We start from the raw sequence: 26,981 nt of genomic DNA, 5'->3' as shown, positions 1-26,981 counted from the left end.
CCCTGTCTCTCTCTCTCTCTCTCTCTCTCTCTCTCTCTCTCTCCCTCTCTCTCTCCCTCTCTCTCTCCCTCTCTCTCTCTCTCTCTCTCTCTCTCTCTCTCTCTCTCTCTCTCTCTCTCTCTCTCCCTCTCTCTCTCTCTCTCTCTCTCTCTCTCTCCCTGTCTCTCTCTCTCTCTCTCTCTCTCTCCCTGTCTCTCTCCCTGTCTCTCTCCCTGTCTCTCTCCCTGTCTCTCTCTCTCTCTCTCTCTCTCTCCCTGTCTCTCTCTCTCTCTCTCCCTCTCCCTGTCTCTCTCCCTGTCTCTCTCCCTGTCTCTCTCTCTCTCTGTCTCTTGGCTTTTTAAGTTCCTATCTTAATTCCAGTTAACATACAGTGTCATATTAGTTTCAGATGTACAATATAGTGCTTCAACAATTCTATACATCACCTGGTGCTCATCAAAAGTGTACTCCTTAATTCCCATCACCCCATTTCACCTATCCTGCACCCGCCACCACCCCCCACCCCCGCTGTAATCATCAGTCTGTTTTCTATAATTAAGAGTCTGTTTCTTGGTTTGTCTCTTTTCTTTGCTCTTTTGTTTCTTAAATTACACATAGGAGTGAAATCATCGGGTATTTGTCTTCCTCTGACTTACTTTGCTTAGTATTATACTCTGTAGCTCCATCCATGTCATTGCAAATGGCACGATTTCATTTTTTATGGCCAAATAATATTTCATTGTCTATATACACCATGTTTTCTTTATCCATTCACCGATCGATGGACACTTGGGCTGCTTCCATATCTTGACTATTGTAAATAATGCTGCTATAAACATAGGGGTACATGTAGCCCTTTGAATTGGTGTTTTTGTATTCCTTGGGTAGATACCCAGGACCGCAATTACTACATGGTAGGGTAGTTCTATTTTTAGTTTCTTGAGGAAACTTCATACTGTTTGTCAGAGTGGCTGCACCAGTCTGCATTCCCGGCAATGCATGAGTATTCCTTTTTCTAGTTCTAGGACCATTTAAAATGAGATTTTCTACCATCTCTTTTTTAAGAATCTTAACCTCCTGCTAAGTCGAATCTTTATCTGAATAAAGAAGGTTGCAAAGGGCAAGGAGTAGATTATAAAAGTCTCTTGTTAAGTGCTTTCCACGCATTCTGCATTTTAGTACTTTATTTCAGTCTCAACAACTCTGAGTAGGTATTGTTATCCTTGTTTGCAAAACAGGTCAAATGAAGCACAGGGAGGTTATTTGCTAAGATCACACAGCCAGTAGGTGATAGAGGATTCAAATGCAGAGCTCTCCCTCGCATATCTCTTTGCTCCTTAAAGAAGGGGTTTGACACAGAGGGTTACAAGGTGACTGAGGTTGTTGGAGGTTTTCAGAGCCACAGCCCCGGCACATTTGATAAGTATAGCCTGTGCCGAGGATCTACAGCTGTGTTGTCCAGTACAGTAGCCATGAGTCACCTGGCTATTGAGCAGTTGGAGCGAGACTACACGGAATTGAGATGTGCTAAAAGTGATTTTGTAGACTTCGTCCAAAAAAGGAAAATACTTCATTAAAAGTGTTTTTATGCTGATCACATGTTGAAATGATAATTTGGAACTGTAGGTGAAAAATATTTTACAAATTTCACCTGTTTCTTTTTACTTTTGTTAATGCGGTTATGGTTACTAGAACATTTTGTTTTAAATCCTGTGATTTGCATTATATGTTGATTGGGCCGTGCTGACCTAGAGAGAAATTTGTCAGTTACTTTTTTCTGAGTACAAAAGGAATTCAAGTTCACTTAGAAAATTTGGAAAATACAGCAAAGCACCAAGAAGAAAATTAAAATCTCCCATACAGAGGAAACATTTAGTAGACTAAAATCACCGTGTTCTGGTCTGTGCCTTTCCCCCTTACACTAAGCCAGTTATCTTGTTTGTCCATGCAAACATGTTATTTCTAAAACTTGTTAATGCCTGCTTTGTGTCCTATCAGTGGAATCCCGGTGTTTATTTAACACATATCCTACTAGTGCACATTTAGTTTGTTTCTAAACTCTTCCTGTTACAAACAGTGCCATAGTAGACCTCATCATAGCTAAGACAGCAAAGGTTGTCGGAACGCAGACTTTAGAACCACGGTGCCCAAGTGCAAATTCTAGATCCTCTACTCTGTAGAAATGTGACCTGGGGTTGCTGGCTAATTCCTGGCACCTAGAAAGTGCTACATAAAAGCTGCTGTTTGGGATACATTAGCTTGCTCTTAGGGATATATTTCCCCAAAGGAAATTACCAGGTCTTAAGCAGTTTTATGTATTTGATACATGTAACCAAATTGCTTTCTCTTATGAGATTATAAAAATAAGTATAATCTTTAAGAAATGCTAAGAAAAAACCAACTTCTCTAAATCTTACCTTAGTCATAAGTCAGTACTGCATTAGTGGCTTGGAGTGTTATTGTAGTATTTGTCAAAGACTACAAAGTTTTGGTTCTACAAGATGAATCTGTCCTCGAGATCTACTACTCTACTGCATTGTGCCTACAGTTAACAATACTGTGTTGTATACTTCAAAATTGGTCAAGAGGGTAGATCTTCTGTTGTGTTCTTATAAGCGTGATAATAAAGATTACTAAAGTGTGTATTTTTCATTGTTTAATGTATAAAGGAGAATGCATTTCTCATGCTCTTTCCCTGACAACACTCACCTTCACATATGCATTCAACAGATAATTGACTTACCTGTCAGGAGTCTTTATGCCATTTCAGGTGCTCAGAAATCTCCCTAGAATTGGTTTAGACTCCTGCCTCAAAGAGGCATGTACTGTGTTTTCATCCACAGATCTCTCGTTGTCTGCTGCCCTTGATTGGTAGGCATTAGCTGGTGATTCGCTCTCAGAAAAGAACATCGTGTATAAAATTTTGCTAGAACATGTGACTTTTCTGTCGTACTGTTCATTTCTCAAGTGTGATGACTTTTTTTTTTTTTTTTACAATGAGGAAGCAGTTTAGATTTACCTCTACATCTATCGTATGAAATTTTAAAAGAGGAAATTGAGACAGAATATCCAAAAAGTAACATAGAATTTTACTCTGCTTCTTCTATCTAGTAACCGTTTTCATTCCAAATCTCAAATATATCCAAACAGCAATACTCTAGGGACAAGTGGCATTTGAAACTTAAAAAAAAAGAGACCTGCAACATCAAGTGACTTTTGCTATTTGCCTGGTACTTCACATACTCTGTTTCACCTGGTTATTATAACAGTGGTATAAAATACCATTATTGTCCTCCAATTTACATATAAAGAATTGAGATTAAATGAATTGTACATAGTAAATGACTGAGGAACCAAATTATTAGTAAATGACTGGAACCAAAGTCTGTCTTGTGCCAAATACTGAACCGTTTATTGTGAAGTTTCTGCAGTCACTTTTTTCACCGTCCTTCTTCCTTATCTCCTCCACCCTGTATCTCCTGCCCCCTAAATCCTGCCTCTGATCCCTGATTCTGAAGAAGTTGACAAGCATCCTCTGTCACCCAAGAAAAGTCCTGTATTAAATGGTTTTTATGTGCTAAGTGATCTTCTGTGGAATTCCTTGACCCCTTTTTGGTATTCAGTTTCATCTAAAGCAGTTTGGATTCTATCTTTTGGTGTAAAGATACATTTTTTTTTTTTTTTTTTTCTATATGCCAGAACTCTTTGAGTATCCGGCAGGAGGAGAGATCGGAGATTCTGGTTTGCACACTTGCACGGGACATCTACCCACCAACATGCCATCTCTTTGGAGAACAGTGGTTCTCCTTAAGAGCAGTACCGCCCCCTAGGGGAAATTTTGGAAATGTGAGGGGAAGGTTTAGGCCATAATTTACAAGTCTTTGGAGGGAGAACCCTCCTGATGTATTCTGATCTGGTCAGCAATGCACGGAATAGTTATGCATAGTAAAAACTGTAGCCCACGTTTTCTAATGCCCCCTAGGTGAAAGACCAGTTTACAGTGATCTGAACCTAAAACCAAACTCTGTTTTATGTACAAATAAAAATAATTTTCTCAACAGTTTTCATATATACTGAACTTTCCAGGAAAGTAACTGCACATAAATTGAGGAGAAATTCTATTTTGCTTAGCTCTGAACTTGATTGAGAGAGATTTCATATTCATAAAATCCTGATACCAGTGGCCACGCAACTGAATCAGTCTGCATTTGTAATGCATTCACGATGACCTTCAAGTATAGATCTAAGCATCTGACTTTCTCATTATGCCTTCTAGTGGATGGTGCTTAAGTTTTCACCTACTGTAAGTTGTTTTCCTTTTACTTCTCTTTTATATAATTTGAATGTTGATCTTTTTGAAATTATATATGTAAATGTGTTTTCTATGAATACTATGCCGGCATAATAAAGGAAGAGTTGTAAAATATTGGACATGAAAAAAGAGGCATAAACGGATAGGGTTAAGAACTATTGATGTAAAATCACAGACATAGATTCAAGTTTATGTAGTCGGCATCCCAAAGATGTTTGGTCTGTTCTTAATGAACATGCCTGTCTGGAGGTAACACTGTGGTGACAGCAGTATCTAGAGTTGAGCAATAAAAATTGCCATTAGTTCTGTTTCCTTCTTTCAGTTTGTGTATCTAGAATGTCCCTTTCTTTAAGAGTACCTAGTAAGATAAAAAGAATCCTAAAGTAAAAAAGTTTTTAAAGATTATTTCAAATATCACTATAAATTAACTAACTTGAATTTATTTTTTAAATGTTTACTTTTAAAAAATTTTTCTTAATGTTTATTATTTTGAGAGAGACAGAGTGAGAGCAGGAGAGGGACAGAGAAAGAGGGAGACCCAGAATCCAAAGAAGGCTCCAGGCTCTAAGCTGTCAGGACAGAGCTCGATGTGGGGCTCGAACCCACGAACCATGAGATCATGACCTGAGCCGAAGTCAGATGCTTAACCGACTAAGCCACCTAGGCACCCCAATGTTTACTTATATTTTAAATACTTATTTTTGAGAGAGCGTGCACGCATGCATGGGGACTTGGGGGAGGGGCAGAGGATTGGAAGTGGGCTCTGTGCTGACAGCAGGGAGCCCCATGTAGGGCTCAAACTCACAGACCGGGAGATAATGACCTGAGCCAAAGTAGGATGCTAAACCGACTGAGCCACCCAGGAGCCCCTAAATGTTTATTTTTCAGAGAGAGAAAGAGAGAGAAGGGGACAGGGACAGAAAGAGACAGAGGATCCAAAATGGGTTCCACGCTGACAGCGGAGAGCCTGATGCAGGGCTTGATTGTGACCTGAGCTGAAGTCAGTCGCTTAAGCAACTGAGCCACCCAGGTGTCCCAACTAACGAATTTATTTTTATTTTTTTAACATTTATTTTTGAGAGAGAGAGAGAGAGAGACCCAGCATGAGCGGGGGAGGGGCAGAGAGAGGGAGACACAGAATCCGAAGCAGGTTCCAGGTTCTGAGCTGTCAGCACAGAGCCGAACGCAGGGCTTGAACTCACAGTCCGTGAGATAATGACCTGAGCCGAAGTAGGATGCTTAACCGACTGAGCCACCCAGGTGCCCCAAACTTGAACTTAAATTAGAAAAAAATATTACTTCCATTACCAGCATGCATTTGGGTTAGGGGAAGGAGATTAAATCATAACTTCCTATCTAATGATTTAAGGATATTCTTTCCTAGCCCCTTAGTGATTCAGTGTAATATAGTAAATTTGCTGAGAAGTTAGTAAATCCTAATTTGAGTTTGGTTTAAAGGAGACGGACATGAGTTTCACCTTAAAAATGTTTCTCATCTCTGTTCTGTGAGGATTGCTGCATGTCAGATGTTTTAAAGTATGTCTTTTCTGGTCTGTGACCCTTGGCATTACAGCTTCAGCAACCCCAGCTGGAGGGCTTAATCTCCTCTGCGTCAGAAAAAGGCTGTTTGCTTCAAACAAATTGCCTTCAAACTGGCTCCACAGACTTATCATGAACTTACCCAGAGCTAAAGATAACAGCCTTCGTGGTGGGGTATAAAGGCATCAACCGTTGGTGCTTACGTGCTGGGAGGGTTTACCCTATCACAGAGCTTGGTGCAAGAAACCAGTGAAGCAACCCTTCTATTTCAGTGAAGAGCTTTCCATTTGTTGCTTTCCCAGTTTTTTTAATTTTTCTGATAGGAAATCTCTGAGGAAACTAGAACCATACTTGAGCAAAACTGAAGTCACGTGAACAGTGACAGTTAACACGTGGACAGATATCCAAATACATGCCTAAGATACCTTACTAAGTACACAAGTATGTCGTGAGTACAGTCAGGTGAAATTTAGTTTGCTGTCCCATTTTTAGAGTGGGGATGGATGTTCAAGACCTTTTGATCACTCATCCAGTTAATCATGGCTTGTGTCAAAATGCTCACTCCTCCTGGAAGGCTTTCTCCAGTCCCCTGGGTGGAGTCACTGTCTCCCTGCACTCCTCTTCCTGAGCATCTTCTGTGACTCTATGTTGCACCTGGGGCCAGGGATCGGGCTGTGTTCATCTTTGTATCGTAGGTTCCATGTATGTGCTTATTAATGGACGAGCACTCTTAGGGTCAAAACTGAAGTTTTTCCATGCATAGTAAATGAAGAATGAATGTAAGTATACTCTCCTACAGTATGGTATAGTAATGTTATACTGTATAAGTATATAGGATGTATATTTTTATATATGCTTTTATACAGTTACATGTACTGTGTAACTAGGTATGTGACTTTATATCATTACATATATTGTATATAGTAAGCATTTCAGTCTGTCAAGTATATTATGGTATTTTTATGGTATTCAGTGGAGCTTGTAAGAGTAATAGAAGAAAATAAAATGCATTCTCCAATTGAGTAGCCTTTATCTGAAATTCAACTCCATGTACATCTAGTATTAAGGTATAAATAAAATTAAAAAGTAATGAGGAAATGGCTGAGTTGCTGCTATTTTATGGTAAATAATGGAAGTTGGGGGGGCGCCTCGGGGGCTTGGTCGGTTAAGCGTCCGACTTCGGCTCAGGTCATGATCTCACGGTCCGTGAGTTCAGTCCCCACGTCGGGCTCTTTGCTGACAGCTCAGAGCCTGGAGCCTGTTTCAGATTCTGTGTCTCCCTCTCTCTCTGCTCCTCCCCTGTTCATGCTCTGTCTCTCTCTGTCTCAAGAATGAATAAACGTTAAAAAAAAATTAAAAAAAAAAATAATAATGGAAGTTGGAGACCACAGCTCAAGATAAGTCACTGGAATGTAGGATGTGGCAGCAGGGACGTGAGTGTCTTTCAGGCAGTGAAGGGCGTAATTGAATTATTCTGACAAGCCTAGAGTGGTTCTGTCCCCCCCCCCCCCCCCCCCCCCCCCCCCCGCCGCCAAGCCCTTGGACCCCCCAAACACTAACCAAACATGTATTGAGAGAAAAGAGAGTAAATATAGGAGATATGCATGCCTCTAGTAAGAAGAGTTTAAGTAAATCTCGTTTTATTTGAACAGTGCAAGAACAATTCAAGTGTCTATTTGGAGAATTTTAAAAGAGAGGAAGAGAATGCTGTGATAAAATCTGCCCCCCACCCCACACAGTTCAGAGATTTGAAACCCCTCGATTCAAAGTGTCTCTTCCATCCACACTCAAGTATGTTGTACAGGTTTAAGATGAAGGCATCGACATGTTTAGTTATTCTTGCTTCAAGTGGTTCAGAAAGACACAGGTTTTTAAATTCATAGGTGGATAGACTGTTGAAGAACCTTCACTTTAATTTTTAGATCCCACTAAATATTCATTCCCTTGCCTGTTGTTGGTAACTCAGGCCCATCTGTTAAAATTCTCTTAAATGCAGGGGGTGGTAGTCACTCTTGTTGAGTATAGACACCTGGAGATGTATGGAACACACAGATGATTTTAACGTGCAGCAATTCAACAGATTCCCCATTACTTTTTAATTTTTTTAATGTTTATTTTGAGAGAGGGCACAAGCAGGGGAGGGGCAGAGAGATGGAGAGACAGAATCTCAAGCAGGCTCTGCACCATCAACACAGAGCCCGACTTGGGGCTCACACTTACAAACTGCGAGATCATGACCTGAGCTGAGATCAAGAGTTAGATGCTTAACCGACTGAGCCACCCAGGCACCCCCCACCATTACTTTTTAATTAGAGAGATTTACATCCACCTTAATAATAGCCGATGTACATGAAGTTAAATTTCAGATAAAGGCTACCCAATTGGGGAATGTATTTTATTTTTTTCTATTAGTTTTAGGAACCCAGATGAATAATATTACTGTCCTAGAGGTAACCTAGAGGTAAGCCCAGCTGGTTTATTGTTACTGGTCAGTTACTGTTAAGTTCCTTTCTATTTTTGAAGAAACAGGAAGATAAATTGGGATATACTACATTCTGGCTCTAACAAGCAGTTTCATTCGGGTGGTCATCGTTTTAAGTTTTAAGAACATGTACTTTTAAATGCACAAAATGTGTTTACAGGATCTACAATGTACACTAGCTCCAAGTGTGGAAGTGGGCAGCGGTTGCAAAGGCCTTGACGTGGACGGGATTATTGACCTATTTCTAGGAATAGGAGCAAGAGCAGTGGAGCTGGAGCATAGCGAGCAAAGGGAGGGACCTACTGGATGAACTTGAAGAGGTGCTCAGGGGACAGATCATAGAGTACTTTGCAAGCCAATTCAAAATGGAGAGTTTGATTCTGTTCTGATAATAGTGGGGAACCACTGAAGGGTTTTAAGCACAGTAATATAAACTGAGGTAGGTTTTTAGAAAAATAACTTTGCTGGGGTGCCTGAGTGGCTCAGTCGGTTAAGCGTCCGACTTTGGCTCAGGTCATGATCTCAGGGTTCGTGGGTTTGAGCCCCACGTCGGGCTCTGTGCTGACAGCTCAGAGCCTGGATGGAGCCTACTTCGGATTCTGTGTCTCCCTCTCTCTGCTCCTCCCCAACCCATGCTCTCTCTCTCAAAAATGAGTAAACATTTAAAAAAATTTTTAAAAAAATAACTTTGCTGAACAGAGAATTAGAAAAAGTCAAGTATAGGGGCATCTGGGTGGCTCAGTCAGTTAAGCGTCTGACTTTGGCTCAGGCCATGATCTCACAGTTTGTGAGTTTGAGCCCTGCCTTGCTTCGGCTCCGTGCTGACAGCTCAGAGCCTGGAGCCTGTTTCAGATTCTGTGTCTCCCTCTCTCTCTGACCCTCCCCTGTTCATGGTCTGTCTCTCTCTGTCTCAAAAATAAATACGTTAAAAAAAAAAATTAGAAAAAGTCAAGTATAGAAGCAGAGAGAATAATCCAATTATAATAATCCAGGCAAATGGTAATGGTGGTGATTTTGATTAAGATGCTGTGTTAATAATAGAAAGAAGTGGAGGGATTAGAGGTTTGTTTCAGAAATAAAACCAACAGGGACACCTGGGTGGCTCAGTCAGTTAAACATCCGACTCTTGATTTCAGCTCAGGCCATGATCTCACAGTTGTGGGATCGAGGTCCTTATCGGGCTCTGTGCCAGGCATGGGGCCTGTTTGGAATTCCCTCTCTGTCTGCCTCCCTCCCCCAACTCACACATTTTTTTCTCTAAAAATAAATAAATACTTAAAAAAAATACTTGCTAATGGATTGGAAGGAGAAGGGGGAGATCAGAAGGAAAAAAAAATCCAGGATCACCTTTAGCTCTTATGCTTGGCCAACTGACACTGTGAGGTATTATTGACCAAGATGGGGGCAACTAGAAAAAGAGCAGTTTGGGTTGAAATCAAGAACTCTGATTTAGACAACTTTTTAGAAGTTTGAGGTCCTTAGTAGACCTCCAACGGGATGTCCAGTAGACACTTGGGTATGGATGGGAGTTTGAGGAAGAGGTTTGGCTAGAGAAATATACTTGAGTCAGCAATATAAATGGTGTTGAAACCCATGTAACTGAAAATAATAGGCAAGTGAAGATGAAAGAAGGCCAGAATAGAGCTATAGGACACTATGGCATTTAGAGTCTGATAAACATAGAAGCCAGTAAAGGAGATGAAAAGAAAATCAGCAAAAAAGTAGGAGGAAAATGAGGAGTGGTATCACAGACCTCAAGGAAGGGTGGCAGCTCAAGAAGGAGGCTCTTTGGGGTCCCCTGACCACCCACTAGTGATTTGCTAGAAGGACTCACAACTCCACAAAGTCCTACTCCTAGCTAAGGTTTATTAAGCAGAAGATACAGTGCGGGAATAGCACTGTGATTTACATAGTCTATGATCTTCATAGACTAAGACTTGAAAGATCAACACAGGCTTCCTTGCTCTCCCTCTGTGAGATTACCACAGACACCTGTTTCTCCAGCTGTGAACTGTACCTCCACCTAGGGAAGCCCACTCAAGTCTTGGCAGTCCAGAGTCCTTCAAGGGAGCTGATCGTATAAACTCTGACCATTCAGAGTCTAGCCTCCCACAAGGTACCAGGTGTACATCATGAATCTTCATGTTTACTTTTGCTTTTGCCTTAGTACATCCTGACCCACTGACTTATGTCAGTGGGTCAAAATAACATCATTAGTTAGTGAACATCTCAGGAATACTGTGCCCAGAGTTTGGTTAAGAGGTTTCCCAGGGATAAGCAAGAAGTGAGTAAAAGAGACTGGCTGTTTTAACTCTTTGCTTGCTGAGGTCATGGTTAACCAACCATGTTGAATGCTGCTGTAACTGAAAACTGAGCTGTAAAGGGAAGCGATCTTTCCAGAAGTATAGTTAAATTCTCTTTTTCTCTAGATATATTTATTCCACTTATTCAAAGGACATTTATTGAATCCCTAATATAGTTTATGGCATGTGCTAGCATAGGAATATAGAGATAAAGAAGTTAGACATGGTCCCTGCGCTGATGGGGTTGACAACCTGAGAAGTGAGTCGGAGAGAAGAAACCTCCAATAAATTACAAGTGTGATTGGTCCCTTAGGAGCAATGGCAAGGAGACATACTGTGGCCCACACCTGCAGGATAGAGAGAAGTCAGCCAGGTGAAAGGGGAAGGCAGAGCAGTAATTAGCACATTCAGAGGCCTGGTGGTGAAGGAGCTATTGACCTGGAGGAACAAAAGAATTTCAGATGGCTGAAGAGGGGAGCAAGTGTGGAGGGGAGAGAGGAGGTGAGGCGGGCAGATCATGGAGGACCTTGTATACTTTGTTAAAGACTTTTTACTTCATCTAGAAGGAGCCATAATCATCCTAGGGATCCATGCCTAGTAGGAAAATAACAACTTTGTTTTCTCGATTGGAAGATTTCTGATAATTTTACATTTTATTTTGCATTACAATAAAGATTCATTTTTTTTTAAGATAAGAGTTCTTGTTTTTTTAATGTTTTATTTATTTTTGAGTGAGAGAGAACATGGATGCACATGTGCATGTGAGCAGCGGGGAGAGGGGGGCAGAGGATCCACAGCAGGTTCTGTGCTGACAGCAGTGAGCCTGGTGCAGAGCTTGAACTCATGAACGTGACCGAGCCAAAGTCAGACTCTCAACTGACTGAGCCACCCAAGGCAGCCCATTAAAGTTCCCTTTAAGAAATAAGGTAGAACAGCCATTCTGGGAGGGGAGGGGGGAGTGAGAAAATACTAACACACCAGGCAGAGTAAATCAGAATACCAAAAAAATGCAATATTAAATCTAAGAATAACAGTTCCCAAGAACTACTGGCGTGAAATGTTCTGATATAAATACCACAATTGGATTGAATTGTTCATTTAAGTCTTAAAGGTTATTTTTACCAATAGAATTTATTAGGAACATTTCAACAGTGTGTGACACATACTATCTTCTCTTTTTTGTCCTCAGAGCACAGATCACACAAAAGGAAATGATTTTTTTTTAATCAGTGATTTTGGAGACAAATTCTGTGTATGCTATACTTATACAGAAACTGATAAATATTAAACCTAGAAATCAAAGAGAAATGCCAGAGTATGATAGGAACAGATACCTTTCTTCTATAGGTATTGAGATATAATTGGCATATAACATTGTGTAAGTTTAAAATGTAGAACATGATTTGATATACATTTATGGTAAAATGATTGCCGTAATAAGATTAGTTAACACATCTTTCCCCTCATCACTGCTATTTTGTTGCGGTGATAGTGGTGGTGGTGAGAACATTTAAGATCTACTCTTGGCAACTTTGAAGCGTATAATACAGTTTTGTTAACTGTAGTCCATGGGCTATCCATTAGATCCTCGGAACTTATTTGTCTTAGAATTGGAAGTTTGTAACCTTTGATCAACATCTTCCCCTTTCCCCTGCTCCCTAGTCCTTGGCAATGACCAATCCACTGTTTCTATGAGTTTGGCTTTTTTATATTCCACCTAGAAGTGAGATTACAGAATGTTTATCTTTCTATGTCTGACTTCTTTTATTTAGTATAATGCCTTCAAGTTTTATCCATGTTGTCTCAAATGGCAGGATTTCCTTCTTTTTTATGGCTGAATAATATTCCATTATATATAATAGACAATTTAATATATATTCTATATGATAGATAATATATATGTATGTTATATGTTTTCATTTATCCATTCATCCACCTGTGGACACTTGGGTTTTTTCCACGTCTTGGCTATTGTGAATAATGCTGCAGTGAACATGGGGGTGCAGAGATCTCTTAGAGACAGTGATTTCATTCTCCTTGGAGATAAATCCAGAAGTGGGGTTGCTGAATCATATAGTAGTTCTAGTTGTTGTTGGGTTTTTTTTATGTTTGCTTATTTTTGAGAGAGCACAAGCAGGGGAAGGGCAGAGAGGGACGGAGCCAAAGAATCCGAAGCTCCAGGCTCCGAGCTGTCTGTGCAGAGCCTAACATGGGGCTTGAACCCACGAATTGTGTGATCATGGCTTGAGCTGAAGTTGGACGTTTAATTGACTTAACCAACACTTACCAGGCTCCCCAGTAGTTCCAGTTTTAATTTTTTGGGGGAACTGATATGCTGTTTTCCATAATGGCTGTCCCATTTCATATTCCCACCGACAGTACACAGATACTTTCTACTTAAAAATAATCTTGGGATATTATGAAAGGCCACCATTTGCATTTCCAGGTAGTAGCAGCAGCACCGAGAGGGAACCTAATCCTGGTGTCATTTTCTAGGGAAGCTATTCGGCAGGAACGGTGAGGATGGGAAATGAAAGAAACACAAGTGCTGCTTCCTGAGCACGTTAGGTACCAGGCGCTATGCTGGGCCCTTTACACATTTTCCTCATTCAAGCTTTGTAAAAACTCTGAGTTCTTTACCTTCCCGTTTTAGAGCTGAGTACAAATAGATTTCAAAGATGAAGCAATTGATGACCCAAACTTCAGTCTGGGTAACTGATAGATTTGGGTCATTCACCCAAATTTTTGTCTTAGTAATTCATTTATGTATTTATTCAAATGTTTACGGAGCTCCTGTTGTCTACCAGAATGTGTGTGGGAGGATTCAAAGAACAACAAGACCTGAACCTTTCTCTTTAGGAACCAGGCCTGAGGGCCTTACACCCACCCAGTTACCGCCTTGGGAAAAGCGCTGTAACAGGGCTACGGACATTCAAAGGCCTACCCTTGCAGGGTGCTTGGTAAAGTCTAGAAAGGCTTATCAGGGAAGCTGATACTTAAAATAAAGCTTTGAATGTTATCAGGCAGACAGGTGAGAGCATAAGAATTCCAGGTAAAGTGAATGAAAACACAGACCACAGTCCAGGGGGCATGGTGGAGCCCTGTATGCTCAGGACACCCTTGTGTGTGTGATCCAGGGTAAAGATTTGCTGGCCATTTCTCCTCTGTCTTAGCATCTAGAGTATCTTAGCTTGTGCTCACTGGAAAATACAAAGTTTTAGAAGGATGTTGTCATTATGGGGCTTTTTTTTTTTTGAAACACATTGTTCAAGAACAGTGATAAATAGGGAAAATATTTTGACTCCCGTAACTCTTAACTAAAATTGCAATATTTGTAGCCCCAAGGGAATTATGTTTCCATAGGACATTCTGTTCTCTGTCCTTGGGAAAATGTTTAAAAAGGAATAAGAAAGGGTATCTGAGGATTAGTAATGAAGTTCTACACTTGATTGAATGCCTACTGTGTGCTAGCTCCTTACTTATATGCATTATTTAAAAAAAATTTTTTTAAATGTTTATTCACTTTTTGAGAGACAGAAATAGAGTGTGAGCAGGGCAGGGGACAGAGAGAGAGGGAGACACAGAATCAGAAGCAGGCTCCAGGCTTTGAGCTGTCAGCACAGAGCCCAACGTGGGGCTTGAACTCACAAGCTGTGAGATCATGACCTGAGCTGAAGTCAGACACTCAACCGACGGAACATGAGTGGCAGAGGGGCAGAGAGAGGGAGACACAGAATCCGAAGCAGACTCCGGGCTCTGAGCTGTCAGCACAGAGCCTGACGTGGGGCTTGAACTCACAGACTATGAGATCATGACCTAAGCTGAAGTCGGATGCTCAGCTGACTGAGCCACCCAGGCACCCCTGTATGCATTATTTTAAATCCTGATAATCCATCTGGGAAGTCAGCGGTGTTCTCTCTCTTTTACAGATGGAAACTGAGGCTTTGAGAAAGATAGCATGCCCAAGACATGTTAGCTAGTAAGTGGCAGGGCTGGGAATTCACACCCAGGTCTGTCAGAATTCAGAGCCCCAGTTCAGTTTTCAAATGGTCTCTAGAGCCTCGGGGCTTCTGTTGTGGTGACTTCAGTTGTCCTTCCCTAATCCAGAGCAGCTCAGCTTTAACTTTTTAGATTGGATATTTTAAATTAGAATAAAGGTTGCGTGACCAGTGGCAGGCAGCATGCAAACGACTGCCTTGACCGTGGATGTGCGGTAAGCATGGCAATGTGCTCAGCTGTCTGGCGGGTGCCAAGGAGTATCACTCCCTGCCCTTTGGAACGCAGATGCTTTACAGAGGGTTCAGAGGCCTCTGAAACTGATCAAGCAAGATTGTGTCTGTTAGAAAATATTGAATATACTCTGTGTATCAAACCAAATGCTAGGAGGTTGTGTAAATAAGAGCGTCTTGGCGGATCACCTATGTGTTGGTTTAAGCAAAAGATCTCACTCTTGACCCTCCCCATGCCGAAATCCTTGCTATGCTCTAGGAAGACACAGCCTCTCTAAATATCTCAAAATGCTTAGAAACAGTCACCTCTACTCATTTGCCTGGGCCCAGAAGTTCCCCCTCACAACTGAGATTCAGACCCGGCTGATGGACACGGTAGAATGAGAGAGCAGGGGGTGCAGAATCTGGCCATCAGGAACTTTGGATTTTCCAATGAGCACAGACTGAGATACCTTAGATGTGGAGGCTGCAGGACCCGTGGTGAGGACGGTGCTTAAGATGTCAAGCCACCTGATTGGCAGGACAGAGTTCTGTCGGCATCCTTACTGTAAGTCTGCGAGGAGGAGGTTGGCCGTCCAACACACCAGCCTCAGCTCCTCTTGTGCAGCCTGTGAATGAGATGGTTGGGTCAGACAAGTAACCTTGTCACTGGGGTCCCACTCACTAGAGGTGGAGAGAGAAGTGAATTAAGGAAGGAAAACAGAATAACCTTTCACTTTGGGGAGATGAACAGAATCCAGGCTCTTACACCGAAGCCTGCTCTGTCAGTAGGCCAAACTACATGTCCTCTAAGAGATGTCTTATGAGCTGGCATAAAGTTACACTGTGGTCTAGTGAGAAATCATTTGTTTTTGAGGTGGAAACGCTAGGGAACTAGGGTGAACTAATGGTATAGAGTGCTTCCCGGGGGCGGGTAACTCTCCAGGCATCTGAGTTCCATCTGAGCTCTTAGGCTCCAATGCATCATGGTGTGATCCCCGAGGTTGTGACGAGTGAGAAGTTTAATAATGCCCCTTCTCCCATTCACTCTTTTTGTATAGCCACCTTTAAAACAAGTTCTCATCTGGCACTCATTCTAAAAATAGGTTTTTAAAGTAAGCGGTAGGGTGAAAATGGAGCACTTATTAATCTTTTTGTTTTTGAGAGAGCGTGCGCACCCATGCGAGCAGGGGAGTAGCAGAGAAAAGAGAGAGAGAGAAACCCAAGCAGGCGCCACACTGTCAGCACAGAGTCTGACATGGGGTGGGGGGCTCAATCTCATGCAACCATGAGATCATGACCTGAGGTGAAACCAAGGGTCGGCCACTTAACTGACTGAGCCACCCAGGCACCTCGTGAAGTAATCTTAATTTTTACAGTATCGGTAAGAAGGAGATCTTGATATCAGGAATCAAAATTGGGGAGCTATCAGAATGGGGAGATATACCATATTTATATCCACATCTGTAAATACACAGATATTTGAAAATGATAAGAAGAGTGTTTAATAGTGGTTAAGATTCTGTTATGCTCTTCAGTAGCTGTGAGTTAGAGCAAGTTTCTTACCCTCTGTGGACCTGTTTCCTCTTTTATAAGATGGAAATGGTAGTGTTAGCCTTGTGGGTTAAATAAGTTAATAGATGTGAAGTGCTCAGGATGTGATTGGCATGTAAGAATGCTCTAGATGCACATGCTATTATTGCTGTTACATGAAGTGGGATGTTTGGCAACTCGAAAGCATGGCAGTGACTGACACGCTTCGCTTCGATGTTTAAAGCAATTAAAGCTACTACTCACTGAGGGCATCTTTGCCATCGGGCACAGGGAGAGGCAGTATTTGTGCTTTATCTCATTGAGTTTTTATGCTCTCTGTGAGGTAAATACCAATGGACAGCTTTAGAGCCTGACTTGCCAGTGGTTAAGTGACTTGCCCAGGGCCATGAAGCAAAGAGTGGGCAGATTCAGACCAGAGCTCTCAGTCTTTGGAGTTTGGCTACCCCCACACCTCTAGGTTTAGGCTGACCTCATTCCTGCCAGCACACCTGGTGACCTGGGCCAAACAAGTTACAGCATCCAAGCCAGACTCCATTTTACAGAAGAGGAACATGAGGCTGTTAGATTAAGTGAATTGACAAAGGTGCCCCTCTAATTAGACTGTGAAGTCCAGATTAGGAAACCAGATCTAATACAAAGGCTGTGTCTCTTTAAGTAGGGCCCAATTGCTTATGATCTGTTTGCCAAAAAAGACTCAGGATAAATTATCAGATACCACATAACTGATTCCTTTGGGATTTAGCATATAAATGCTCAGATACTGTGTAACACATCATCCTTTGCTTTTTTAAATTTTAAAAATTTATTTTAATTATTTATTGATTTTAGGGAGAGAGAGAATGAGCCCAAGAAGGGGAGAGGGGCAAAGGGGGGGCGGGGAGAGAGAGAGAGAGAGAGAGAGAGAGAGAGAGAGAGAGAGAATGAACGAATGAATAAATGAATGAATCTTAAGCAGGCTCCATGCTTAGCACGGAGCCAGATGCGAGGCTTAATCCCATGATCCTTGGGATCATGACCTGAGCTGAAATCAAAAGTCAGATGCTCAACTGCCTGAGCCACCCAGGCACCCCTCATCCTTTCCTTTAATTAGCTTGTATCTATATACTTGACAGTGTGAATGAACATAGGCTAATAAGGGATTTTTTTGTTTTTCCACTTTTGTATTTGCTTTGAAAAATCCCCTTTAAGGGGTATAAGATTGGGGCACCTGGGTGGCTTAGTCGGTTAAGCGTCCAGCGTCAGCTCAGGTCATGATCTCTTGGTCAGTGAGTTCGAGCCCCGTGTCGGGCTCTGTGCTGACAGCTCGGAGCCTGGGGCTGCTTTGGATTCTGTGTCTCCCTCTCTCTCCGTCCCTCCCCCACTCACGCTCTGTCTCTCTCAATCAAAAATAAACATTAAAAAAAAAAGGTATAAGATCATGTTTAACAATAGTGTAGTAATCTTAGGAAAAGACCAACCCGTATTTTTATCACTGGCTGTCAGCAGATGAGGGCTTTCTATTCCACAGAGAAACACGTTGGAGTAAAGTATGTGTAAGGATGTAGATTTGCATCATTTTTTGTAACAGTATAAAATGAAAATGATAGTCCTTAGCATCTAACTAATGCTATTAGATTGTATACATAAAGTAATTAAAATGACAAATTTTATGTTTTACCACAGTTAAAAAAAAAAATAATGTAATGTACCCAAACCATCAAATTGTACACTTTCTGTGGGCAAATTATGTGTGAATTATATCTTAATAAAGCTGTGCAAAAATAAAACCATACATTTATCAATAGGAAACAGATTAAATTATGCTATACCTAGTCAATGGAATATTAAAATGCCTTTATTTTTTTTTTTAAATGTTTATTTATTTTTGAGACAGAGAGAGACAGAGCATGAACGGGGCAGGGGCAGAGAAAGGGAGACACAGAATCGGAAACAGGCTCCAGGCTCTGAGCCGTCAGCCCAGAGCCCGACGCGGGGCTCGAACTCACGGACCGTGAGATCGTGACCTGAGCCGAAGTCGGACGCTCAACCGACTAAGACACCCAGGCGCCCCTAGTCAATGGAATATTATACAAACTTTATAAAGTGAGGTAGATTTATGTTTTTGATAGGGAGGATGTCCAGAATATATTTTGAAGGAAAAAAAAATTCATGCCAAACATTTTTCTTTGCATTTGTATATATATGCACGTGTCTGTAGTTTTAGAGGTATCACTACATAAGTATTGTTGCACAACTTGCCTTTTTCACTTATGCATGTTGGGGTTTGGTACATGTAGTATTACAGGTCTTGCCTGCTGTCTGCAAGTAGAGCATTGCTGTGAAACCTTTCCTAAACCTGAGTGGAGTAAAGTGAAGAAGCGATTACTAGTAATTTACGTGGGGCATTTTTTTAATAATTTTTTCAATGTTTATTTTTATTTATTTACTTATTTATTTATTTTTAATGTTTATTTTTGAGAGAGACAGAGCACGAGCAGAGGAGGGGCAGAGAGAGAAGGAGACACAGAATCCAAAGCAGGCTCCAGGCTCTGAACTGTCAGCACAGGGCCTGATGCAGGGCTCGAACTCACAAACTATGAGACCATGACCTGAGCTGAAGTCTGTTGCTTAACTGACTGAGCCACCCAGGTGCCTCTATATGGAACATTTTTTGTGTTCACAGACCCAAAAAAATAACTTCTCTGAGGCTTTTCTGATACCTTAGGACACCTCTTACTAACTGATGCACAAAATAATCAAGATAAGCACAGAGGCTCACAGACACAGTTCTGTGGTGGCTTGATGCTGAGATGTTGTGTGCAGGTCCCAGGAGGGAGCTTGGTGGGGTCCTTCCCTCTGCTGCCCAGCCACCGCTGCCCCTGTGACAGAGCCAGTTGCAGGACAGATGCTGGATGCTATTTTTGCTTTCGCCTTTTTTCACAAAACCAAAAATCTTCAGGTTTCTTTCAGTAAGCAAAAACAGGTGCTAATGTAGGTCTTTCGTAAAAGCGAAGTGCTGTAACACACACTTTCAAAAAGCAGGGGTAACTGTACCTCACGGTCTTTAGCTGCTTCATACTATTCATGGTTTGATTCTCCCAGAGTTTGTGTAATCATTTCCATATTGATGATTATTTAGGGCATTTACAACTTTCAGATATCTCGCACAGTGTTATGATTGATACCCTTGAACGAGCTCGCGAACTCAATAATTTCTCCAGGTAGGCATTGCTAAGTCAAAAGGTATGTTCATTTTTGTACTTGGTAGATTCTGGCAAATTGCCCTCCAGTAAGATGGATTAATTATATTCCAACACCACATGAATATGTACTTTCCCCAACACTTTAAATGTTTTCCAATCCAATCGTTTTTTAAAAATCTCCATTTTAAATTGCATTTTCATGATTGAAAATCAGAATGAGTGTTTTCGCATTTATTTAACATTAAATAAACACTGAGTTTCTGCAGTAGATTCTGGATACAGCAGTGAACAACCATGAATCCCTGGCTGCCTGGAATTTACGTTCAAAGTTTATTGGCCATTTATATTTCCTCATGTCCTTTGCCCCTTTTTCTACTTACATGTAGGCTTTAAATATTCTGGACTTCCTTTGTGATCTATGTGGCAAATATTTTCACCCATTCTATGATTTGTCTTTTATTGTTTAAGATCTATACAAATAGAAATACTGTTTTCAATATATTTTGCCTTATGCAAGTTTTAATTTTTATAAAGTCATAGTCTTCAATCTTTTTCTTTATGCTTTTATGTTTTAGGTCTTATTTAAAACAGCCTGCCTTTACCCTAAGGCCATAAATATAGTTATACTTTTTTTCAATATTTTTATAGTTTTAGTTTTATGTTCAGCACCTGAATCCATCTGGAATCTATTCTTGTGAATGGAGTGTGTGTGGATAGATTTCACATCCTACGTACAGTATATATATTTCTGTGAATGTTCAAATACACATTTATTTTTTTAAGTGTTTATTTTGAGAGTGAGCATGTGTGTGTGCACACAAGCAGGGGAGGGGCAGAGAGTGGTAGAGAATTCCAAGCAGGCTCCACGCTCAGTGCAGAGCCCAACATGGGGCTCGATCTCATGAGAGCTGGATGCTTAACTGACCACCCAGACACCCTTCAAAAAAAATTTTTTAAAAGCATATGTGATTTTTGTAAGCAGAAAGAAACATGAGGATTTTGAAAAGATATTTTGGGGGCACTTGGCTCAGTCAGTGGAGCATGGGCTCTTGATCTCAGGGTTGTGAGTTCGAGCCACACATTGGGTGTAGAGATTACTTAAAAATAAACTCTAAAAAAAAGGGGGGGGGGGAGGGAGGGAGGAACCAGACACTTAGGGAGTAGATGTCCAGAGGAGAAAGGGTAATGTGATAGGAAAGACGGCCGTGGCCTGTGGAGTAAATGTGGGTCACAATGGGTCTAGGGAAGGACCGAGGCAGAAAGATGAGACCATGGGCCACCTTGTATCCTTGTTCTGCTGCGGAACCTCAGGAGATAAATGGAACTTCTCCAGTCCATGAAATGTCACAGCTTCAGAATACAAGAACCAGAAAATACACCAGAATGAATCAGAGATTGGATTCTTTGGTATTTCTAGTTGTAATGTAATAGGATTATTAATCTATCATCTGGGACAAAAATGACTTTGGGGTAATACCCTATTTAAAAATAACCCAACCCTGGGCTAATGATTGACTTTATTTCCATTTATTATGGCTACCAGAGGTTCAGAATGGACTACTAATTTGCAGGTGTGTTAATTAACCCTTTTTAGATTTAAGAATTTCTTCAGGGAGTTTATTTTTAAGAGTTTTCTGTTTAACACATCTGAAAGAATGCATATATGAAGAATTGAGATATGAGAAAGCATTGGTTCAACATTAAGGAATCTACAAGAATTAGGATTTGGTGAAGGTAGAAGAGATTACCTAAAATAAACATTTTTTTAAAATTCGGGACGCCTGGGTGGCTGAGTCGGTTGAGCGTCTCACTTCAGCTCAGGTCATGATCTCACGCTCATGAGTTCAAGCCCCGCATTGGGCTCTGTGCTGACAGCTCAGAGCCTGGAGCCTGCTTCAGCTTCTGTGTCTCCCTCTCTCTCTCTCTCTGCCCCTCTCCCACTCGCTCTCTCAAAAATAAATTTTAAAAAGCATTTTAAAAAATTAAATAATTAATAATAAAAAATAAAAATTGGAAACTGCAGGAGCACCTGGGTGGCTCAGTCAGTTGAGTGTCTGACTCTTGATTTTGGCTCCGGTCATTATCCCAGGGTTGTGGGATCAAGCCCTACATCAGGCTGTGCACTGAGCATGGAGCCTGCTTAAGAGTCTCATTCTCTCTCTCTCTCCCTCCCTCCTTTCTCCCCACCTCTCCTTCCGTCTCTCTCCCCCATTCTTGCTCCTCCCTCTGAAATTAAAAAAAATGTTTTTAATTGGAAAGTGCAACCAAAATACACTGTTAGAATCCCTATTGACACTTCAGAGTCTTCATAAGACTTCCTCCATGATGTTTATGAAACCAGGGAGCCTCCATTTGCTGCTATATGTAGGATTCCTCAAATGTCAAACAGAAATAAGGGGACTCCTGATTGGCCTCCGTGTTTTAAACATTCTGCCCACTCCATCCCACCCCCAGCTTCTTAATGAAACAGGTCTCCATCTTCAGAACTTGAAGGGGGATATTGTGTGGCTACAGTATGGGTAACAAATGAATAAGCCTTCAGTAGATCATTCTTCAAAGAGGGCGGGAGTGGGAACGAGTCTGGACTAATCCACTCAAAACCACCTCAATACCTTTCTTCCTTTGGCATTAGAACTATGCAACCCTGTACCTTGTGTGTTACACCAGTGAGCTATACCAGTTCATCTGTCAGACACACATGATCACTTGCTATGTGCCAGACCCCGTTCCAAGTGCTTTTTGCGGGTTAGTTCATTTACTCCTTCTGACAACCCCGTGAAGGTACAGTTACAAGCCTTATGTACACACAGGGAAACTCGGGCTCCAAGGAGCTAAATTGAGTGCAGGGTCACACAAGAAGCAGAATCACAATTTGGACCCAGGTAGTCTGGCTCCAGGTAGGCATAACCACTACGCTGATCCTGCCTCCAAATTGGCTATTTTGGCAAACGCAATGATCAGGAAAGAATTATACTCTGATGAACTCTTGTGAGGTGGAGCTGAGAAACCTGTGTCAGGAAGTGTCTGTGGTTATCCAGCCATCCTGGGAACCTCTTGTAAGCTGAAAATTAGCTGCCGTTCCAGCCCACCTACACCCCAGACTGGCCCTTTGACTTCACTTACTGTGTGAGCTCTGTAGTTCCTGGCAAAGGTCAGCCCTGTGGTAAAAACCTGAGAAAAGTGCCCTCAGATACGAGACATGGTGTATCATTAGGGAGAAGTTCTGTTTATGCTTCTTTCTGGAAAACAGTGGTTCTCAATCTGGTTTGCATCTCACGATGAACTACTATATGGCCCTGAGAATGAATGATTTACATTGATAAATGACAGTATGTACAAATCCACAATAGGGGACAGAGCCTGGAAGGAGGCACAAGGGTGCTTCTAGAGTGCTGGTTACACAACTGTGTTCAGTTTATACAATCCAATTTTCTATGCGTATATTATATTTCAAGAAGGAGGTTATTTTTTTAAGGTGTGTGTTATAGTCAGCTGAGGTACTGTGAAAAATGCAAACTCCTGAACTTTGGATTCCCATTCTGGGGCGGGGGGGGGGGGGGGTGGTGGAGAGCCAAGAGTTTGCAGGTTTAAAAAAATTTTTTTTAATGTTTTTATTTATTTTTGAGAAAGAGAGAGAGTACAAGTTGGAGAGGGACAGAGAGAGAGGGAGACACAGAATCGGAAGCACGCTCCAAGCTCTGAGCTGTCAGCCCAGAGCCCAAGGCGGGGCTCAAATTTATGGAAGGTGAGATCATGACCTGAGCAGAGGTCGGACATTTAACCAACTGAGCCACCCAAGTGCCCCCAAGAATTTGCAGTTTTAACAAAAACCCCAGATAATTCTGCTGCAGGTAGTCTAGAGATATGCTTGTAAGAAACACAGCAATGCTACCCGACCTAGTCTAGTCTGCTCTTTATCTGCTTAACTCTGGCCATCAACAGGACTATATGAGAGGAGCAAAAGAATTACTTGGGAATGACTGAACTCACACCGTAGGATATATCACAAAAATGCAGAAACACTGTATAAAATGACTGCAACAAGATTTCTCTGAATCCCTCTCCTGCCTATATGAGAGGTGTTTATTTGTAAATATTCCTGCCTTTTAATGGAAAGAGGACAAACCAAAGTTTATCTCCATTAGGTAGAAGTCATCCATGTATGATTTTGTCACCGTCCACATCCTCCATCCCATCTTCCCCTTCTACCCAAATGCAAAAGCCATGGTTAAGACTGTCCCTCCCCAGGCTTCCCCCTGGCCTTTGTCACACCATTTCATGCCTACCTATGTGTGGGCTAAGCGGAGAGGGTGGCTTGAACGGTCCATCATCATCCATCTTTAAGAGTGCATTTAGCTTCCACAGGAGGCCTACATGCCACCACCTGGGTCGCTGCCATGTCTCTCATGATCCCTGATTAGTTCCAGCACGTTTTGCGAGCACTCCACAGCAATATTGGTGAATTGAGAGATGAGGATATCTCAACAGGAAAGTTGACATAGGAACAGGAAATAGCCTTTGCCATCACTGAGTTGAGGGTGTGGGGTGAAGATGTGCTCCTGTGATGTTGAGGAAAGCAGATATCGATCTCCTCAGGAGGACAGGAGAGCTCACCGAGGATGAGATGGAATGTGGGATCTCCATGATGTAGAATCTACACCCGTATAAGATCCCAGACTGGTTTTTGAACAGACAAAAGGATGAAAAATACAGCCAGGTCCTGGCCAATGGTCTGTACACAAGCTTCATGAAGATCTGGACCCACTAAAGAAGATTCAAGCCCATTGAGTGCTGTGCCACTTCTGAGAATTTCATGTCTGAGGCCAGCATGCCAAGACCGTAGGGCACCATAGCCACACCATGGGTGTGTCCAAGAAGAAAGAAATCTGTAGGCCTTGTCTGTTAATAGTTTATACACCTTGGGGCGCCTGTGTGGCTCAGTCGGTTGGGCGTCCAACTTCGGCTCAGGTCGTGATCTCATGGTTCATGAGTTTGAGCCCCGTGTCAGGCTCTGTTCTAACAGTTCTGAGCCTGGAACCTGCTTCAGGTTCTGTGTGTGTGTCTCTCTCTCTGCCCTCCCCCGTTCGTGCTTGCGTGTGCACGTGCTCTCGCTCTCAAAAATAAACATAAAAAAAATTTTTTTAAATAGTTTATACACTAAAAATAAAAACTAAAATAAAAAGGGCATCTAATGCTGAGTAATGGTTGAGCATGGCTCGAGGTAGCACGCTGTTAGTAATTCTGTGGCTGAGCACTGCTGACTTGAGCAGTGAGAAAACTCTGGCAAATCTCATTGTCCTCCCTTAAGAATCTGTCTCATCTTTTTCAGCCCGATCATTTGAGCATGGCAAAGTGACATAGGTGACTGCTTGAATACAGTCTCTGTCCACAAATTTCTCAGACTCAATTGAGGCGAATAGAGGCACGCTGTTAGAAAAGATTAATAAGGCTGGCCCCCAGGTGCTGCAAATGGTGAGTGCAGAGCCGTGATTTTCCCAGCAGATGTGAGATAAGCCACGGCTGTAGTGATCCATTGTGAGAAAGTGTCTAATATAGTCAAAAACTGTCTTTGGAATGGCTCCTTATAACTAGGCTTTCCACGACGGTTCCTGGGTCACAGCCCATGGAAATGTAGTTGCCTTTCGAGGGGCTTGACTTGCCTTCTGCATTTATGTGTATGAAATCGGTTCTAGGTCTTTGGACCTGGCATCTGGCCCACTCTTTCCTGAGAATGGTTTGCCTGTGAGCAATGTGCTCGGTGACCAAGCTGCCTCCTAACCTTGTGAAATTGGCAGTGCATGAATTGTTAAATATTTTATAAACTGACATAGATCAAGATAAGATGTGCTTAAATGGGTGAGTAAACTCAGGTACCTTATTAACAGCTGCATTTCCTCATGCTTCTCAGAAATGGGCATTTCACAACCAACATTTTAAGGTGGGAGCTGATCTGAGATGTAAGCTTAATTACACAGTTTGATAAAGCCAATGAGTTGGGCCTGGGAGATTTTCTGACCTTTAAATAAGTCCGTGGAGGTGGCCCCTGCAATCTTGGATCTACTCTGGCAGGCAGTTCAGAGCCTGAACACTCAGTGTTGCTCATTTAGGGTATATTGGGTAAAAGCTGCAATTACGAGTCTGGGATGGCATCGCTAAAGCCCTGGTCTTCAGCTTAGAAAAGACTTAGGATTGGCCAGTTGTATACACAGCCAGAGAAACAGTTGGGAAACTTAGCAACTTCCAAAATAAATGTTGGCTTCTTTGTGTATATGTAGGCCTACTTTGCAGATAATGTTGACTTTGTTTTTTGAGGGGGAATGGAGGGAGGGTTTAAAACTTTTTTTAAATTCAAGTACAGTTGGCACACAATGTGACATTGGTGTCAGCTGTACAGGGTAGTGATTCAGCAGGTCTGTATGCTGTGCTCCCCACAAGAGTAGCTACCATCTGTCCTCATACAGCGCTGTTACGACACCACTGACCGTATGTCCTGTGCTGTGCCTTTCATCCCTGTGATTTATTCATTCCCTAACTGGAAGCCTGTACCTCCCACTTCCCTGCACCTATTGTGCCCATCCCCCACCATGGTGACCATCAGTTCTCTGTAGTTGCAGGACTGTCTCTGCTTTTTGTTGGTTATTCGCCTGTTTTGTTTTTTTAGATTACACACATAAGTGAAATCACATATTTCTCTCTCTCCGTCTGATTTATTTCACTTAGCTTAATGCCCTCTAGGTCCATGTATGTTGTCACAAATGGCAAGGTCTCATTTTTTCTTACGGCTAAGTAATTGTGTGTGTGTGTGTGTGTGTGTGCGCACGCACGTGTGTGTGTGTGTATATCACAGCTTCTTTATGCATTTTATCTATCACTGAATGCTTGGGCTGTTTCCATATCTTAACTATTGTAAATAGTGCTGCAGTAAACATAGGGATGTATATATCTTTTTGAATTAGTATATTTCCTTTTGGTGAATACCCCAGATAGCATTGATTTTTTGAGTGGTAAGTAGTTTCTCAAAGCTCTTGCAGACACAAAAGAAAATAAACACATCATATTCCAGAGAGCATCTCTCATTGATGAGTCTGACAGAATGTCAGTATCGGAGACGTAACTTAAGAGTCGCTTTTTTGGGTGTGTAATGTGTGTGCAGTATGTGGTGTGTGTGTGGTGCATATGTATTGTGTGTGCTGTACTGTCGGTGTAAGTTGATGTGTGTGTCTCACGTGTGGCGAGGGTCTGGTGTACTTGTGGTTTTGTGTGGCATAGGTGTTCTGTGTGTGTATTTGTGGTCTGTGTGGTGTATATGGAGTATGTGTGTGATATCGGTCTTCTGTGTATCGTGTATGTTCTGTGTGTGATGATCTTTGGTATGTGTGTTGTCTATAAGCTGGTTAAATATGAGAGGTATGTGGTTGTTGT

At 41.8% G+C, this 26,981-nt stretch overlaps 1 protein-coding gene and 1 pseudogene across 1 annotated transcript in view; both read left to right on the top strand.

Moving 5' to 3' along the window:
• Window positions 1-26,981, top strand: part of CPM (carboxypeptidase M) — an 82,800-nt gene that overhangs the window by 8,299 nt on the left and 47,520 nt on the right. The window lies entirely within an intron of this gene.
• LOC125919327 (40S ribosomal protein S18-like) lies at window positions 23,623-24,699 on the top strand (annotated as a pseudogene).

Source organism: Panthera uncia, chromosome B4 (assembly GCF_023721935.1).
Source record: "Panthera uncia isolate 11264 chromosome B4, Puncia_PCG_1.0, whole genome shotgun sequence".
NCBI lineage: Eukaryota > Metazoa > Chordata > Mammalia > Carnivora > Felidae > Panthera > Panthera uncia.
The sequence above is the reverse complement of the archived record's forward strand: the minus strand, read 5'-3'. Positions and strand labels throughout refer to the sequence as shown.